Source organism: Manis javanica, chromosome 6, assembly GCF_040802235.1.
Source record: "Manis javanica isolate MJ-LG chromosome 6, MJ_LKY, whole genome shotgun sequence".
Classification (NCBI taxonomy): domain Eukaryota; kingdom Metazoa; phylum Chordata; class Mammalia; order Pholidota; family Manidae; genus Manis; species Manis javanica.
This window is the reverse complement of record NC_133161.1, coordinates 87,912,831-87,933,712: the sequence shown is the minus strand read 5'-3', so window position 1 is coordinate 87,933,712 and position 20,882 is coordinate 87,912,831. Positions and strand designations below refer to the sequence as shown.

Below are 20,882 nucleotides of genomic sequence, written 5' to 3'. Positions count from 1 at the left end.
CTCTGAAAAGCTGCTCTGAGCCTTTACACCTCCACTTTCCTCCCTCCACTGAAGTGTTCACTAGCAGCTACCCTTATTCTCCCTACCTCTGCTTCCTCTATGACCAAAAACAAGCCTATTGCAGGCGATGGCCAGATACCTACAGGAGATGTCCCTACTAGTCTTGCACCATTCACTACATAGGTAACTTCCAGTACCCACAGTATTACTCCTCCAACCGTTTCATGAAATATCCCAATGGCTCATTCTTCTTATCAATCCCAGATCCCTGGGACTCTTGATGGGCTGCCAGAGTCACAGCCTCAGTTTACTACAGGGGGTCCTCGACCCCCCACAGTACCCTTCATATCTCTTGAAAGTATGTTCCCTCTCATTCCCAGATCTCTCAAGTTGCATCAGATAGCAGACATTCCGAAAAAGTCATTATCCAAACTCTTGATAGCGCTTCTTCATCTTCTTATCCCCACCCCTCTTCCTATTTCTCCTACTCTTCATTACAGCTCATTCAGGACACCACCATCTTTCTCAACCACACCCTTAACACCGCCAATTGTTTCTTGTGCGCATCACTACAGCGCCCACTGCTGGCCGCCATGCCCCTTAATATTTCCAACTACTCCTTCCATGCAGAAAGACAACCCCTCTGCCCCCTGGCAGACATACCCCTTGGGAACCAGAATACTCAGATAATCTCACCATCCACCACTGTGTAGGCCCAACTCCACCCCCCTCAGCGCACTTCACTGCCTCTCTATCTACACCCCTACCTCCGGCTCTAAGACTTTTACGCAACCAGGACACTTCTTTTAGTGTAATAGCAGTCTTTTCAACTCACTGCCTCTCAACTCCGATACACCCTGCATTCTCGTCACCCTAATCCCACAGTTAACACTTTACAGCATGGCAGAATTCTTTGAGCTCCAACCTCCCTTGACCTCGCGCACAAAAAGGGCTGCTTTCCTTCCCATCATGGTCAGTATCTCTTGGACCACCTCAGCCATTGGGGCAGGGTTTTCGGGAGAAGCCTTGGGTCACTCTCTATAGGCAGTTAGAGATCTCAACGCCAAACTTGAGGGAGCCCTGACATCCACTGCTGATTCTCTAGCCTCTCTCCAAAGACAGGTCACTTCGCTAGCTAAAGTCACCCTTCAAAACCGGTGGGCCCTAGATCTGTTTACAGCCGAGAAGGGCGGCACCTGCGTCTTCCTCTGGGAAGAGTGCTGCTATTACATCAACGAATCTGGCATTGTAGAAACTGACATTACCAAACTCACCGACCTTGCCTCCAGTCTCCACTCTGCTTCCAATTCCAACCCATTCTCGTCAATACTAACAAACCTCCTCCTCACCTGGCTCTGGCCCATTGCAGGCCCCATAATAATCATTCTTCTCGCCTGTCTCTTCTTACCCTGTATAATAAAGTTCATCAAATCCCAAGTCTGAAAAATCTCTAATCAAGCTTTCAACCAGCTTTTACTCAGGAACTACCAGCTTCTGGCCACAGAAGATCCCTCACCCTCACGTGACCTCCTTACCACACGCTGAGATGGACCCCTCTCTCCACTGGAAACTGTTCCTGGAAACAATAGCCACAGACGCCTGGCTCCTGACACCCATATCCTCTTGGCCAACCTATGGTTACAGGGAACCTTCACTGATTTCCAAACCTGAAGAAGTCCACATCTACTCGTCCTTACTGCGGGGAGTCCTATCAACCCTTTCCTCCCAATCCTCAAACCCTCACTCCCTTCTCCTCCCCTGTTCAGCAGGAAGCAGCCAGAGAGAAAGCAACGTCCACAAACCCATAGAGGAGAAAGGGGGGAATGAAGGGTCCCCACCAGTAAGATGGCAAACTTCCGGCTTCTCTTCGGGGTCCTCAGTTCCCGCCAGCGCCACCTGAAGCCCAATCACCTCTCGCCCCCCTCCCAATCCCAGCACCTAGCCAACAGCCACCAGCCCCGTAGAAGTGACACCTCAATCAATTCATGCCCCCTCCTATATAACCCAGCACCTTTCCCTAATAAAGCGGAACTCTCCGGTGAATTGCTGCTATGTGTCACTCCTTTCCTTTCAATAATTGTTATTCTACATGTATGGGTTTTAAAAAACACATTAACTACTGTAGAAACCTACAGGAATAATTTTCATTTATTGGGTCACTAATTCTCAACTTGTGATCATTCAGATGGGAGCCAGAGTAAAGTTTTCTCTTCTATTATTTGTAAAAATAATAAGTAGACACAGTTTGGAGAATATTTACCTATGTAAGATTTTTTTTTTAGTTTAAATAAATTGTTTAAATAAAGAAAACCGCACAGAGCGTGGAATCTAATCTACACACACACACAAGAAAAGCATAGCTTCAAGTCCTTTAGAAGCATCCATACACATGCTAAGGGGCAATTTCAATGCTAGCAGAAGCCAGTATAATCATTACACAAAGCATTTTATATATTAATGGAAAGAAGACTATTCTGGTTAGAAATTTGGCAAAGATAATTCTAGTTCCTTCAAACTATAGCCTATTTCAGACTTTAAGATTGTATTTCCTCTGAATTAATGCAAGTTAAGTAACCACTATCCCCCACCCCCCACATATCTCAATAGAGGCAGGCTCTATTTGTCTATTTAGATAGAGAGGTAAAGCAGACTTGAATAATTTAATGAAAATAATAAGCATTCAATTCCTTCTGGCATGAGTTATCAGTACCTGCAAACCACCTTTAATCAAGGGGGGATCAATTTAAAGATGCATCTGCAAGTCTTAACTGAAGTGTTTAATGATTCAGTTGTATGGAAGCTTGAAATGTAGAGTGGAAACAGAAACTTTATCTTGTAGTTAACTCTAAAGGCAGCTTAAATGCGTATTCACAAAAAAGAATGGCTGAAATGAATTAAGCATATTGAAAATACAAAAAGAAAGAACAGCTATCCAAAAAAGAACTTTAAATGGAGAGAAATGCCCAAATATGTGATAGATAGACACATTAACAAAAGGATGTTAGTCCCATTAGGCAGTATTATTGTTGTGACATCTTATACATCCATTTATCCTGCTATGGCTGTGTGATTAGAACTGTTTCTACAGCATAAATTTATCTGGAGGACAGATGATTACAGCTGCTATCAGAGGAAAAGAACAGAAGAGAGAGTGTTTGTGAGATCCTATAGCTGAACACTTATTCAGCGCTCAGATAAGGGTCAGACACAGGGATCGACGCTGGGGACAAAACGAATAAACAAGACAGGGTCACTCAATGAGCTCATAGTCACTTGGGGAGGGTGGATATGTTAAAAAATGATGATTTAGAGCTCATTAGTTACTCCAGTAAAGAGTGCAAAGGCCTAGCCCCATATCTTAGGGCAATGAACCTGGGCTGCTATAAGGAAAAAAGCTGGCCAAGTCTACTAGTATAAATCTTGAGTGGTGTTACTGGATATGTGAGTGTGACAGCTGTAGATCCTATGCTTGCCAAGGCGGGTCTGAAGTATACTGAGGAGTTACCTGTCAATAGCTGCATCTTGCTATTCATGTGCCTTTGATCTGTATTTAAACAAACAAATGGATCTGAACAGTGACTTTAATTTCCTAACCTTTGATAAGAGCTACAAAGATGCAGGATTACTATTGTTATCTCTATATCATGTTGGGCAGACAGTAATGCTCATTTAGACCTATAACTATCTATAAATCACATTAAGAGATTTAAATCACACATGGAAGAAACTACTTCACAAAGATGCTGCTGCTTTTGAGGAGGCCTGTGTGACTTGTCTCAACAAATCTGTTCTATGTCCTTTAATGTGTCACAGGCTCATCTTGGAACTGGAGTTCACATTGTGGCTCTTCGTTGGCCTAAACACACCTGACTAAACACACCTTTATGAGCCCAGGTGGGGAGACTGCACCTCATGTGATGAAAATTAAAGGAGTGATTTAAAATATGGACACTTTTACAGCCAATGGATGGAGAATCTTGCTGCTGTAGCAGAGAAGCCTAACACCAGGTTCCATCAGGAGAGCTCATACCATCCAGCTTCCAGCAATACTGCATGTTTACATGGCAGAGGTAGAATGACAGGCTTCAGGACTCTCTGCTACTTATTACAGTATTACTAGTTGTGATATTACAACTGAAATATTACAAATATTATTTAATTACAAAATAAAGTGTTTTTTTACTCTTCAAGCTTATTCCTCCTTATTTCTGAACCAGCCCCTGTACTAGAGACTGTAGTACTAGTAGATGGAAAAATTCCCATCAATATGGAGTTCATAGCCTGGTGAGAAAGATGGGCTTTTCTTCCCCCTTTCAAATTGCAGAAATAATCACAAAATTTTAATTGTGCCCAATGTTTTTAAGGACAGGTGCAGAGGTCTCTGGGAACATCTGTAGGCAGAGATCTGAGGAATAATGAGGTGGCAGAGTGGTTGGGGTGTCCAGGCACAGAAACAGCATGTGAACTGTTCCCGTCATACTGTAGGCTCTCAATAAGTGCTTGTTTAATTAACGATGGAACAGCCTATGCTGTCTAGGCCTTTCCCAAATTGACGAGGTTGCCATGAAGACTTCAAGGCCATGATTACAAACTTTTTGTTGCTGGAAGCTATGCTGTGAGTTCTACGGTATTTTCAAAGAGAAATTTCCATTTATTATGAGAGATGGCATGGAAACCTTTTGGGAATTTTTTTACACTTCTAAGAATCAGTTTCTAAGAAACTCATGCCACAAGAATGACTCAACCCCAGGAAGTTGGCAAGAGATTTCTGAAGGTATTCTCCATAAACTGAGAGTGTATGAGGTGAAGTTCACCGCTGAGTGTGAATTCAGTCATAAATAGTACAGATAACAGGTCCAATAATAGTCTAAAATTGTGGGAATCTATCCATACTCAATGTAGCCTAAATTATGACTCCTTCCCTCCATGTATAGCACATCTTTCTTTCTAGTTTAATTTACCAAACCAATTTTGAAAGATTCGTCACACTCAAATCAAAGACACACTCTTACTCAAGTGGTTTTTCTATTCTAACTTTTTCTACATAATGAGTTTTGCAATAGAAAAACATTATAAAATACTATTTCTTTGGGTTTAATGACTCCTCTTGCCCTCATACTACATTTTATGAGTTTTATTCGCCCTGAATACTAAGTGAGCCAGTGGCTTGTGTAATAAAGTCTGTGCTCTGAGATTTACTTGAGGGAGTAGTTTTTCAGCTATCTAAACATAACATAATTAATATGTTAATCTGAAAGTCCATCATGAGAACCTGAAGGGTTTGATTTCTTGAGTAATACATAGAACTTTTTGAAACTTCATACATAGCAACCTTGTGAAAAACAGATTTTTTTAAACTATTTAAACTGATGCCATCTATTAGGAGCTCTCATATTCAACCCCTCACCCTTCCCTTCATGGCAATTCTTAAAATGGAACAAAATTGCTATTCCTAGTGTATCTTCTCACTGTCCTGTTGGCCAGTGATTATGAGAGCAACAAATGAGCTGGACTTTGGGAAGGGGGAAGGTAAGGTCAGATGTGGCTGCGTGAGAAGGAATGTGATTACAGTCCTTCAAGGGTCAAGTCCAGTTCCAGAGAGACATTTGGGGACGGATCCAGTGAATACCTCAGGGGCGGGGACCATGAGTGATTTTTGTCTACTATTTCTAGGACCCATCCTAGAGCTTGGCACATGAGCACTCACATAGTGGATCATTTGCCGAGCAGGGTGGTGGAGAGACAACAGGAGCTGAGGCAGCCTTTGGGCTGCGAGTTGACTGAGCCAGCAGGAAAAATGGCTTCTGCAGTCCATGGCATTGCTGTGACCCATCCTCCAGGCCAACTAGATCACTTTCACGGTGATAATTGCTGCATGTTTGATTTCCAGCGAAAAAGAAAGTTTTTAAAAACATTTTTCTTATATTTTAAGTCCTTTTTTCTACTACCAGAGTAATGTACATAACTATCAAATCTGATTTTATTACTCCTCCCTTAAAACCATCAGTATGTTGCCTACTCAATAAAGGCCAACGCCTTTGACAGAGTTTAAGAGGGCTTTCATAATTTGGAACCTACCCATTTTCCCAAATTGTCATCCCCCAGTGACCCAACTCTTTAGCTAAATTTAGCTACCCGTAACTTCTATGGTTCTCGCCCTAGGCTACATTCATACCTGTCTCCTCTGCTTTCTTCCTTTTGTCAAGTAGTTGAACAGCCACTTATCTTGTAAGACTCAACTCTGAAAACATATCTGACCTCATCTTTCTGTATGTTGTCATTCATACACCCTTCTATCATGGCACGTGTGTTGTGTCATTGCATCTGTTGGTTTACACAGTTATCTCTGCATTCTGGACGGGGGCCTCCGTGATGCAAGGGCACCACACCTTCGCAGTCATTTCTGTACCTCAAGCACATATCACAGTGCCTGTTACATGGTAAATGCTCAATAAAAACAGACTAAATGAATGAATGAATAACTCAATAAGCACTTCCCTCTTTATTATTTTTGGCATCATAGAAAGGACAATTTCTCTTTGTCACTTTTTTTCATGCTCATACACACTAGCCTCCTAACTTATGTCTCCAAAATGGAGAAGAGCATGGTATATAATATTTCAATAGGGTGCATCTGGGAAAAGGGCCTTTTCAACATTTCACATGCTTCCAGAAATGCCTACAGACTTCTCTTTTGGGTTAATATGCTCTACTAGGAGAAATTTTATAAAACCTTTATTTGATATATCACACAGGAGACCCACATCTGTCTATTGAGACAATCACTTTTTAAAAGTCAGTACACCAGCTATTATTGACTGCCTTCTATAAACATGCAGTAGGCAGACAATACTAATTCTAAAATACATAATATGTTTTTACCCATTGGATATCTTTAAAGAATATTGAGAGTAAGTTCCTTTTTAGAAACCATACCTTTTCAACTTTTAAGAAAGAGGATCTGGCTAAGGTAAGATAAATTAGAAGAAAATGTATTTTACTTTAAGTCATCTCAACTTTATACTTTGTAATGCTTTATACAATAAATTAGTTTTTTGAGCAGAGGAATAATTTATATACTATGTTATCTCTTCTTTCAAAAATACAGAGGAGAAATAAAAGGTGTGTGTACAGATGACATCAGGGAGAAGAAACTTGTAAATGGAAGTGGTAGGGAATTACAATAGCTGTTTTCAAAAGCATCCTAAGAAATGGAAGCATGTATAGAAAGAAATAATATTGATCTTTTAATTTGTTTTCCCAGTCATCCTTAACTTCTCTTTCTCTTTCTTCATTAGAACTGTCCAATCCTTACAATTTCCCATGGCTCAAATTCCAAACATCTTCTATTTCCTCTTTCTGAATGAACATAAACAAATTTTATTTTCATGGTTCACCTTTCCCACAATTTATGCATGTTCTGATATCCTAATTCAGGCTTTCATTCTATTCACTTTTCACATTAATTCTCAACTGACTGACCCTTTTCATCTGTAATTATTGCCATGAAAGTTTTGAATACCTTTAAACTATTCTCACCAACTGCATTAACTTTAAGGTAATTTGATTAATTTGACAAGCCATTATTGATGCAGATGTAACACCTCACAGAATTTATTCATTATCAGTATTTTGCAGCATGTAGATGTAAAGGATAAATGAAATCTCTGGGGACCAGATAAAAACAAGGCTAGTTGTTTCCCTGTAAGATTTTAGGTAATTTTGTTAAGCTTTAAAAAGTGTACTCTAAATTGTTTCTCCAGAATGACAAATGGAGCATTCCTCTACATTGCCCTGCAGTCTTGGTTTAATAACTTTTCATTTCTGTAGAGCATGTGTACTTCCAGAGCTCAGTGAAAGGTTCTTCGCTTTGGAAAACACAATGACTTGGGGGCAGCAAAAGTTATCAACTGATAAATTGTAGAACAATGTAGACTGCCAAAACCCTCACTATACAAAGGCTTCTGCTCTCTTCAGTACTTATTAGGGACAAAGCCATGTTAATGTGTGTGTGTGTGTGTGTGTGTGTGTGTGTTTTCCCAGTGCTGTATTCCACTTCCACAGTTAGCTGAATGATAGTCCAACAAAGTTGTTGTGGTTTAAAATGATGAGGGGTATGATGGAGAGTGCTGAAGATCTCCATGCAGATCTTGACAAAAGTAATACTTGTTCATAGTAAATGTCAGCATCTTCCTTTAGAGGAACAAAGAGTTGGTTAAAAGGTTTACTTGGGTAGGATCCTTTCATTCTTAGGCATTCCACCAGGCAGAGCAGCCTCTGTGGGACTCACCAGGTGCTGCAAGAAGCAGTGACAGGCCCATGCACAGGGGTGACAGAGGAAAGACAGTAAAAGGAGGACAGGGAGGACAGGCAGAAGACTACACAGACTGTTGAAAGTAGGGAGAAGGAGAGGTAAGATAGCAATCATGGCAGATAGCTGTGAGGCTTAGGTGCCACTGAGGGATGGCAGTATCATAAAATGGCCATCTCTCATGTACATATATAAGGCTTTAGTGTAAACATAAAACAAAAGAAAACATAAAACAAAAAATCCCACAGATGCCATCTATGTTGGTAAACCTACTCAATACTTCTTAATTGATTTAGGTTAGTTGAGTTCACCGAACAACTGTGCTTACTTCTGTTTATTTATACAGACTGCTAATGACCAGGGAGTTATTTTCCTTAAAGACTACTATCTAGTGATTCTTTCCTATTTTGATGACTTCTGAGTTTTACTATTTCTTTGCAGTGTTAATACGAGTATATTTCCTTAAGGAAATGTATTCTTTCTAAATATTCAAGATTACATACTAAGAACTCAGTGAGATTTTCTTACATTGGTTAGTCTTCTAATTCAATATATGACTGATTTCTGTTATTGGACAATGACTTACCAGTTTGTTTACATTTAGATGATATTTTACTTAATTGTTAGGGAATGGGATGAAATCATGTCAAAACTTTATTAATAAAGATGAATTAAATGATCTCTATTTTCTATTTTACTGCTTGACTCAAGATGGGGAGAATGGATGTTTTCAATATTTTGGTTGAAACAAGCCTATTTTGGCAGTACTTTAAAACCTTACTGATTCAGATACTTTCTGAAATGGATCCAGAAGTGCCAGACCAGCTACTCAATGATTTAAGTTTTTTACCTGGTTTTATTAAAAAATAATATATACTAAATCTAAAAATCCTTAGCAAAATAATCAAGCAATGTAACTTATTTTATTAAAAGACTAAAATGGAAATACATGATAATTTCAATAGTTATAGAAAAAGCATTTGACAAAATTCAACATCCATTCATAATAAAAACTAGCAAAATAGGAATAGAAGGGAATTTCCTCATCCAATAAAGAATATCTATGAAAAATCTACTGCTAACCTCATATTTAATTATGAAATGCTGAATACTTCCCTTAATGATCAGGAAGAAAGCAAGGATGTCCATTCTCACCACTTATATTTAATATTGTTCTAGAGATCCTAGTCAGTGCAATAAGGTAAGAAAAATAAGAGGCACACAGATTGAAAAGAAAGGGGGAAAACTGCTTCTGTAAACAAGTGGCTTGATTATTTAAGAAGAAAATATTAAATAATAATTTACAAAATAATTATTGTAATTAATCATTAGAATACAACATGTTGACAGGATAAAGGACATACCAAAAAAATTAGTAACATTTCCATATACTAGCAAAGAAAGATGAAATTACACTTCCATTAACAATAATGTCAAAAACAAAATAAATTTTAATATGGATTTCAAAAGAGTAAAATTTTGAAAGATTTACAAACCTCTCCACTGAAAACTACAAGATATTACTAAAAGAAACAAAAGAAGGCTAAATAAAGAGGGAGATATACCATGTCTTTGGATAGAAAGACTCAGTGTAGTTAAGATACCAATTTTCCTGAAACTGGTCATAAATTTATTGTAGTTCTATAATAATCACATCAAAGCTTTCTTTGGTAAAAGAGAATAAGATGATTTCAAATTTTATATGGAAATGAAAAGTATCTAGAACATCCAAAACAATCTGAAAAAGATGAACACAGAAAATGTGCATAAAATAAAAAACTGATAAATTAACCTTCATCAAAATTAAAAGCTTCTGTTTATCAAAGACACTGTCAAGAGAATGAAGAAGCCAGCCACACAGCAGGAGAAAATACTTGTAAAACATCTGACAAAGAACTTAGATCAAGAATATTTTTAAAAATCTGCAACTCAATAATAAATGGCAAACAAATCAATATAAATGGGAAAATATTTGAACAAACACTTCACAAAGGAAGATATATAAATGGCCAATAAGTAATGAGTCTTTGGAGATTTGGAAAGTAAACCACAGTAGGATACCACTGCACATCAGTTAGAATGGCTAAAACTAAAAAGAGTGACATCATGAAATGTTGGTGAAGATGTGGAGCAAATGGAGCTCTCATACTTCGATGATGAAAAGTATTGGAAAATGTTCTGGCAGTTTCTCATAAAATTAAACATACACCTATCCAGTAAACCAGCAATTCTATTCTTAGCTTTTTACCCATGGGAAATTAAACATATACACAAAAAGACATGTACAAGAATGCTCATTGTAGCTTTTTTCATTAACTGGAAATAACCTAAGTGTCCATTAGCAGGAGAGTGGATAAACAAACTGGCCACATTTATACACTGGAATACTACTCAGTGGTAAAAAGAATGAGGATACATACAACATGAATGGATCTCAAAAATATGCTGAGTGAAAGAAGCCTTACACAAAAGAATTCATTCAATTTATATGAAGTTTTAGAACAGGCAAAACTTATCTGTGGTGCAAAAAAAACAGAACAGGGGGAGACTTTGAGGATAGGATTAGGGATTGACTGGGATGAGTACAGGTGAACTTTCTGGGGGTGTTGCAAATGTTCTATATCTTTATAGGGATTTGAGTTACAGAAGTAGGTATGTTTGGCAAAATTCACTTAATGGTATGCTTAAGATTTGTACTTTACACTATAATGAAATGTTGAACTCCAGTTAATGATGTGCATGCTGATGTGCTTATGTGTTAAGAACACTGATGCTTGTAATTCACTCTGAAATATATAAAAAGCAAGATGTATTAATAGATGGATAGATAGAAAGATATATGATAAGGCACGAACTTGTTAACAATATAGAATCTAGGTGGTAGGTACCTGATCACTGCACAATTCTTTTAACTTTTCTTATGTTTGAAAATTTCATAATAAAATTATTGGGAAAAGGAAAACTAGCAAGGACTACAGGTGTCATCTGTGATAGACCATATTCCTGGGCCTTCACAAATAGTCACCAATAGTTTGCACATATCAGCACTTTAAAGGTAACTTGACTGGTCAGCGGAAAAGAGTTTATTAGGCATGAAAACATTCTCAGAACTCATTTTTACTAAAGATGAGTGAGTGTTTAAATTTCTATAAATCTCCTAAGGGTCTTTACCAGTACATTGCTAGGTATCTCACCTTTTCAATTAAGGACTACAAATTAAATGGTCTTCTAATAGCACAGAATCTACCCTTAACAGGTAACAATTTAAATAAGCACCTCATTACAAAAAGCTGAATTTTGGGTTGTAAATCTTGCAATCAACTAGTAAAGAGAATTAACACTCAACCCCCAATGCCCTGTAATTAAGCTCTAGGTCTAAGATAGCTACACAGTCAACTCTAGAAGGGTGGAAACTCTGTCTTAACTTACTTCTGTGTCCCCAGTGCTAGCATAGTTCCCTGCACATGGCAGATGCTCAGTAAGTATTTATTGTATTGAATGGCAAAGTAATATTATGGGCTGGGCTCAGTTTTCTCACTAGAGTTCTAATCTGGTTTGTGTAGCTTACTTCTGGATGGGATAATTTAGATATTTATAAAATACAAAGTAAGTGCTGAACACTCATGACAATAATAATGGCCAATGTTGACCCACTGGCTGATTAATCTGACTTTAGAAAATGGGGATGAGATAAGTATAAGCTAAGATCAGGCAATGTAGTTCAGCCCAGCAGACCTCTCAGATGCTTCCAAAATACATTATTAAAATCCTCAAACACTCAGCCAAATAATGAGGACCCTACAGGAGACTGGTGGGCAGAGCCTTAAAGGCACGTTAGGAGACTTAAAATGTAATTCTACTTTAAGCTCAGGAGTTGCCAAGCATGGTCTTCAACTGGACCTCTCTTAAACTGTGTCACAGTTGATTTTTGACTTTATCTGCTGATCTGTCCCTCTATCAGTTCTCTTTTCAGGGTGACACCTAAATATTGAATGAGAAGAATAAGGTGTGCTGTGATTTCTGCTGGTGGGTGTATATTGTCAAGTAGCATCCATCACGCTTACGGTGGGAGCACATGTGGGTAGGGACCAAGGATTTATGTTAATGACTTATCAGGAGAAAAGTTGAAGCAAGAATAGTGCAAAATAGATCATAATATAATATGATTTGATAAGACATGTGATATAATACAATATAATGTCAAATATTTTAAGGCTTTAAAATATTTTCAGATGCTTTATTTGATCTTCAGAACATTCTTGCTTGGCTGCCTTGAGGCCTAGAACCCACAGGCAAGGCAGGGGGTATCCTCAGCTGGAGAGGGAGAGTGTGGGAGACAGAATCTGTCAGTCATGGATGGGAATCCCAGTGTTCAAGGGTCTCATGACATGGGATGGAAAATGACAAGCATTATAACTGAAACAGACTCATCACAGGCAGCCCTGAGGCTTCTTGGCAGGGGGCTTAGTAGGAGTTACCCATGCCGGGAGGAAACCTTTTTAGAAACAGTCTAGAAAACTGTGAGTCTTAAAACATAAATCACAATGACTCCTTTCTGAAACTGCTTTTTTGGAAAACCTAACTGCCTATAACCTTTTCTTAACACTCAGAACACAAGCAGTATTAAGTGACTTAGAAAAATGCCTGAAATTATTGTCCTCTACTGCATTCCTTTATCTGATGTACCATTCTCCGATATTCTAGATTTTCCCTGCTATCTGTAAGTAGAGCATTCCTGTGAAACCTTTCCTGAGACAAAATGGCATAAAGGAAAGAGGCAATTACCATTAATTTATGTGGAAAATTTTGTGAGCATCCCCAAACTCAAAAAATAACCTCTCTTAGGCTTGTCTGATACCTTAGGACACATGTTGCTAACAGAAGCACAAAATACTTCAAGATAAAGCACAGTTGCTCACAGATACAGCTCAAAGCTATGGTGGCTTGATCTGAGATGCTGAGCGTGGTTCCTGGGGAAGGAGTTTGGAGGCCACTCTCTGCCTGGGGTGCAGGCTGCCCTATAATGGTTCGCTGCAGAACATACACTGAATACTATTTTCACTTTTCACCTTTTTTTGTAAAAGCAAAAATCCTCCTAAGATTTCATTTAGGAACCAATGTAGGTCTTTTGTAAAAGCAGAGCTGTTGTATCATGAATGTTCAAAAAGAGGGGATTCCTATATATGCTATGATAAAAGATGATACACCAGAAGTTCCTCCAAGAATTTCTTTTTGTTCTTCCAGAGAAAAAAGACCCAAATATATTTTTCTCAGTTCCCCATGGTTTAAGGGAAAAAGACTGTATTACTGTGGAAATGCTTTAAGCATTTATTAAAGATGTCAGAATGCATTAGGAGCATTGGGGCAGAATGGGCACTGTGCTGGTTTTCTAGGAAATACAAGGTGATAGTGAAAGTGACCACTCACAGAAACCACAGCTCAATATGCCTCACATTACGGAGAATAAATGCATCCCCTGCTTAGCCATTAGCATTTATAGATGGCAGAGTATATGAAACCAGAAAAGACCTTCTAGCAAAACAGTGACTATCAGAGGGACACTAGGGGAAAGCATCTGCAAGTTTAAAAGCTTTTATATGAAATATAAATTAGTTTTGCACAAGGGAAATACACATGCACACACATATACATATACACTTATAAATCCACAAACTATATAATTCATATTCATATTTATATTTATATGCTTCTGGAATTGAATCCGTCTAGCCTATCCTCTCAAGGGTAGAACAATCTGTTTTAAAACAGAAAGATAATTGACTAGATTTTAAAAACGATCTCAACTTAGATAAAATATTGATCAAGTTTTGAAAGCTACATTTAAAGGGAAGATAGTACAAATTGAACCTATACTGAACTGAAACCTGTTTGAGAGTGGACCCAAGAGGAGGCGCGCAGCTACTCTGCCTGGGTCCTACTTCCACTGCTACCACCCCCGGCCTGCATAACTTTTCTCAGGGGACAGTTAGAAAGATCCTTTAAGTACTTTAAGAAAACCCCATCCACCTAGGCTATGTAATTCCCACTGCGCCTAGAAATAGCTTCACAGAGCTACTGTTTAATGTCATTAGCATCCCTTCTGTGGACAGATTATTGCTACCTGGGCTCTGCTGTGTCACCATTCCAGCACCTGTTCTGCTTTCTATCTTGTGAAAATAGCTTAAAATCTTTAGTTTATTGAAATAGTCTTTCTAGTTTCTGGGGTGGGGTGGGTAGGTGGGAGTTGTACTATTTTATCCCTGCACTGTCATTGCATTGGGGTTTCAGGAGAGACTGCCATGTTTAATAGCATCCTTACCGTGTTTTTAGAAAACCCAGAGTTACAGTTAAGTTTATCACTCCACTGTAGCAGCGAGCTTGAGTCTAGGTTTTTTTCCCACTTTTAATTATTTGCATTTGTTTTTTTGAGAATCCTTATTATAATTATCCTAATATAGTTAATCTCATCCACTCTAAGATTATATAACATTATTCTATGAAGAACTAAGAAAGAAAAAAACACTGCCAATTAACCTATGAAACAATGCTGTTCATTTTAAGATGTGTACTGATATCCGAGAGATAAAAATGAGAAAGATGTGCATTTTTATTGAATTGATAAAATATGATATCTGTCTTGTATTGTTTGCTCCTCAAATCCTGTTTGGAGGCAGGTGTAATGTTTATAACAAATGAGTACAGGAGCTGCCACAGTGCACTGAGCTTCCCATTTGGCCGGGTGAGCTACTGACAAGAAGTGCAGGCACACTACTCGTCTGGCATGCATGTTGGTGTCCTGGTCCTATAGGGAACACAATCATAGACTGGTGATTCTCTAGATATATAATAAAAAGCTCTCTCCTCTTACATCTGTATCCTTAAATCTCACAGCAATTAAAGACCTTGCAAATGATATGCACTTAATAAAGATTTGTGGAATTAACCTCCAAGTATTTGAAATGACACATTTACAGAAGAAAGGCTTTATGAAAACTACGACTACTTTTGTATAAGATGCCAAGTCAAACCGATTAAATTTAAAGTATATTTTGATATTATTGAATGAGTATAAAAAAGCACACAATGTCTGACCCAGAGCAGGACTTCAATGAACATGTGCAGAATAAGTAAACAAAATTAACTAGATCTTTCTAAAGTCATCATGAAATAGAAATAGAAATGGTAAGACCAACCAACACTGCAAGGAATTCAGGACCAGGTTCTGGTCTGGGCTGAGAGCTACACAGCCTTGTGACCTGGGCTGCAAGCTGCTGCTCTGGCTCCTCATCCACAAAAGGGAGGAACTGAATGAAGTGAGCTCCTCCCCTTTCAGCTCCTACTGTTGATTCCTTAAAATTAATATAAATGAAGTCAGGAGGAGGTCCATTACTGAATGCCATGCAATACTGATCCCTCTACACTTGGATGAAACTCCAAGGACAGATCTTCACATCCTTTAATCCTTTAAGGAGGCCTTTTCTCATTCACATTCATGGAACAGCCTTTTATTAAATATTCTACTTTGATAATCATATTTTCCTTGAAAATGGATGCATCAAATAAAAAACCAGCAGTGATGATTTTAGGTGAGTGAATACTATTTAGCTAATAATAAGGAATGAATTTAAACCAGAACAATGTAATTTAAATGGCAGTGTACATAACCACCTCTCTGACCACCAAATCCCTCCCCAGTGAGGCCCTCAGGTAGTTTGCAGGTAAGGAAGTCTGTTGTTTCTGTGATATGACAGCTTGTTCTTCCACTCTTTCAAGCACTTTGTAAGGATACATTCCCATGAGAAACACCTTAATTGCCTATTACTAGGCATAATCTATTAAGAATGGAGAGTAGATTTTCACTAATAATATAGTTTAGGACTGCAAAAGTAAATTCTCCAACACAGCCAAAAGAAAAAAAAACACTTCATTTTGTTTATCATCCAAAAGGAGCTTTGTGACTTGGAAAGTACGAGCTTATAAAGTCGGAGGAACTAGATAATTTCATTTTCAGACCCTGAACAGAAAGCAAATCTTTAAGAAAAGATTAAAATATTTAAGAGCATTGACAGAACATAAACTACATGTGGGCCTATGACAAATTCAGTGGCTAAAAGTTAAGACTCTAAGCACAAAGGTTACAGTACACAGTAGAAGGATATGATAACACAGAGTATGGAGCTCTCAATGTCAAAGGAGGTTAAAAAAAAAACTTGGCATGAATTCAAAGAGCAGTAGCGGCAGGTATTTGACACGAGGCAACTGAATGATGAGACAAGATGAAAGGAATTTATCATGTGAGGCTGGCCACGTGTGACCTCAAGGCATGGAAGAAAGAGGCAAGGAGAGGGTTTTATCTGAGACCTGACAGCAGTAGTTCTCCTCCACTTCATGTTTACATGGTAGAGAAACTGAGGCAACGGGGGGCGATTATATGACTGACCTAAGAGCTTCAGTCATTGCTGTGCTGACGTTAAAGAGTGAGCTCTCATTTCCAGTGGTGTGTGTATCCCATCAGGAGAGATGTTCAGAGAAAATCCAGTTCATACAAGCAGTTCTCTCACTGAATTGCAAGGGAATCTTGGAATACTGAATGTTTCCCCATTGCTCTGCTTCTGGAATGAGGATGGTACTAACTGTTCTGGATATCTGCCAAATGGATATCCACTCAAATGTCTTAGCTCTGGACCATTTAAATCCCTAAACAAGAATGAGCTTTTTAAAACAGAAATATGATGTGCCAGTGTTACCTCCCTTGTACCCCCAAAGCATCCTGCTCTCCCAGCTGTCACCACACAGTGACAGCAATGAGGCACAGCTTTGCCTCTTTGGAGGCAAACAAAGTCTTGCTCACCTGTGCATCCCTTGCACCCAGAACATAGGCTGGCACACACTAGGGGTTCATAAATGTTTGTTGAATGATACAACCAAAAGATTTTTCAAAGAGGACATTTTATGGAGGAGCTTAGCTGCTAACTAAAGAAAATACAGTCTAGATGTGTGGGAAGTTACTACATCATGAGCTCTAAAGGTGAAACTCTCTCAAAGGACTTTGGTGGAACTCCAATTCTTTCATTTCCAGAGGTTCTAAATATGAGCCAAGATGGCTGAGCAAACATTTGAACTGGACTTGAAGACACTTTGGCTATGATGATGGTTATCCTTGATCCTGTCTGATGCATAAACTACAAAGTTGGCAGGACTTATGATTCCAGATTTTTCAGATACTCTCAGAAGGGAGACCTCTTTGAGCCAAACAGTCTTGCTTGTTCCATCCATGACGGATTCTAACTCACTAAGTAAAAAGTGCCTCTGACATGGACATTCCGCTGTAAAGGACAGACCAGTCCATACAAAAGACAAAAATCCTGTGCTGCTGCTCCAAGTGAGCAGCTGTCTGAAGACTGATGCCTGGATTTTAACTGCCGGAGTTCAAACACTTTCTTGGACATCAAAGACTTTTCTTTGACACCAGTTAAAATACAGTTGGTATTAGAACAAAAAAGGCTTAAGCTGTTACTTCCCCATTGTTGGGAATTAAGAATCACAGAGCAAACTTTTATCCAGGACAGAGAAGGGGTCAGTAAAGAGAAGAGAACAAGAAGGCTGCAACATTAAACTCAACCCATGGCTCTCCCCTGACACACACACACCACTGACCTCTGACCACTGAGGTCTAGTTTGCCCACTGCCCCTGGCTAACGGAATTATCCTGCCCTGGGGCAGCAGCACTTCCGCAGACAAGGGAGAGCGAGACTCTCTTTCCTTCTTCATTCCAGCATCCACCCACCCAGTCACAGCTTCTCTGCTGCCACCACCTACCAGGATGGGTTTGAAACTAGGACAACCCTTGGCCCTTTATCTGCTCACTGGGCCCAGCATCACCGCCCCTGCCTCCCACGTGCCCAGATATGCCAGAGCAATCTCTGCATGTGTTCTCACTCAACTCCTTTCCCCGCCCGCCCAGCTGGGCTCTCAGGCTCACCTCCCGAGGGGCTGCCTGGTGTGGCCTCATGCAACTTCCTGTTTCAGGCTCCCTACATTTCCCCCAGATTTACCTACATTCAACCTGTCTATCTTCATTTGCATGCTCAAGTTTCAGAGGAGGAAGTGGGTCAGGTCCACTACTCTATCTGGGCCCTTGACCTCACCTTTCTCCATAGACCCTAGAACTGTATTTTTTCTGTCATTCCCTTTCCCTTTTCCTTACCTTCAATTGTTGCCACTCTTTTGTGCTTTTGCTTCCATTGGTGATTTTCCTGCAGTGATGACTCATCTTCCTTTTCTCTTTTCCTCCAAGCTCTCAAATATACCCTTGTTTCTTTCTTCCACCATGCATAGATATGCCCATTGCAATCTGGCTTCCATCACCCACCTCCTGAACCAACTAAGAATCCTCCTGCATTGGCTTGCAAAATCTAATGGGCACCCTTCCGTCCTTAAAATACTGAACCTCCTGCTGAACAATTTCCTTCCTGAAATTCTCTACTTCCTTGGCTTTTATGACACCATGGGCTTCCAGGTCTCGTCACTCCTTTCTAACCAACTTTTCTATATATTTTTTTCTCATTTTCTTCTTCTGCTTGCTCTTCAAATGTGGATTTTCCCCAGGGTTTCATCCTCACCTTTCTCTTCTTATCTGTAAAATCTCCCTGGGTGATCTCATCCACTTAAATGTTTTTAACTAGTACTTGACTTTTCCATATTTCTAATTGTACTCTATACTTCCACATTTGAATGCCTGATGGGCTCCTCAAACTCACACCGCAAAAACCAAACTCATTATTCCTCCTCTAAACCAGCACTCCTCCTTTATTTTCTACCCCAGCAGGAGGTATCACCATCTACCCAATCCTTAGGCTGGAAACTGAGTCCTAATTTGACTCCTGCTTCTTTCTCAGATACTCCAAGGCCAATTAATCACAAAAGTCTTGCTTATTTTGGTTCTTATATAACTCTCACATTTGTCTTCTCCTAGGTCAGACCCTTATAATTTTGTTTTCTTAGATGATAGCTACTGCCTCACTTATCTCCCTGCTTCCAGCTTTGCACATCTCAGTTCCTTCTCTATTCTTCAGTGAGAGTGATCTTTCTAGACTAGAAGTTTGACATTAAAATTATCCAGTGACTGCCTAGCCACTCACTTCCTCTTAACACTTTATGTTCCCAAACATTCAACTGTTTGAAATTCTCCATATTTTCTGTGCTGATCCTTACATCCAGGCCTTTGTTTGTGCTGCCCGTTCTGCCTGGATAACTTTCTCTCTCTAATCATTATTTCATACCTGCTTATCCCTTAAGATTCAGGTTAGGAGTGACTTCCTCTGAGAAGCCCCCTTTGACATCCCCATGCTCCTACCTGCTTCTCCACACACTCCCATGGCCTCTCTTAGAGCACATTGTTTTTGGTTATCTATGTAATATGAATGCTCTCCCATCTGCATAATATGTCCCTCTCCTGAGGTCAACAACTGAGTTTTTATATCCTTAAAACTGCAGTACCTAAGTTCAGGTTTGATGTTCAGTAAATGCATATTGAATGAATCAAGGAAATGCTGGATCCTTTTCATGCAATACAGGAAAGCAGAAGCTGTATGAATTCCATTAATTTTAAAGTGCTTTGTAAGGGTAAGAGTCATCAGAAGGCAGCCATTTAAAACAGAGGTTTGAGCTAGAACCCAGGGGCCAAGGAGATAAGAAGAGAGCCTTTGGGGACAGATTCATTATGGACAAGGACCCCATGAGAGTGTCAGAGAGATTAATATATACATATTGAACATATATAAATATGTTTTTACTTTAGTAAAGACTTTCAAGAAGTGATGGCATATAAGACTGATGGCTTTTGGAAATTTGGCACTACTTGCTCTCCTTTTTAAGCCTTAGCCATGATGTGGTTATAGCCATACTTGTTTGGTTCTGGAGGACCTGGAGGTCAAGGTTAAGGTTGCTGACTGGAGGGCACTGGGGGATAAATGTTCCATGAAACAATGTAAATCATGGCAAAAAAGACAGCAACTCCCTCCAACAGGACAGAGGATCAGGAGGAAGTCCTGGAAGGAAGACCTATGTTCACTATACCAGTGGGGTAGGCAAATCTATCCTTTATTTAGACAGGAAGGCAGTCCAGAAGATTAAGAACTAACAGCAATGCCTAGTGGGGGTGGGGGCAATATTAGGGGTGTACTTGAGCCTACTTATGATCTTCATCAGTTCCCTTCCCCAAACTACTCAAAATGAACACACAGTCTATGAATAGTGTGTTTGCAATCTTGGCTACAAGACAAATTGCTTAACCACCCATCCAAAAAGATTGCCACCCTTAAGCCCCTTCTATATGGAAATTCTGGAGACACTGCTTTCCACAACATCATTCTTGGTTAGGGGAAGCAGGGTCCCTTTTCATTTTTAAAGGTAAAGTGAAGAAGCCTACCATGGGGACTTTTTGGGTGGGTTGTTTGCTTCTGTTTTGTGAAGCTCTTGTAGCGCTGTCTGCTATTTCATCACCCCAAATGTTAAAAATAGGCTTATTTGTCAATAATATATACAAACAGCACATAACACTTTAAGTGAA

General features: G+C 39.3%; 1 protein-coding gene across 3 annotated transcripts in view; it reads right to left on the bottom strand.

The window, feature by feature from the left end:
• Nucleotides 1-20,882, bottom strand: part of LHFPL3 (LHFPL tetraspan subfamily member 3) — a 577,619-nt gene that overhangs the window by 324,757 nt on the left and 231,980 nt on the right. The gene's annotated exons all lie outside the window — the stretch shown is intronic.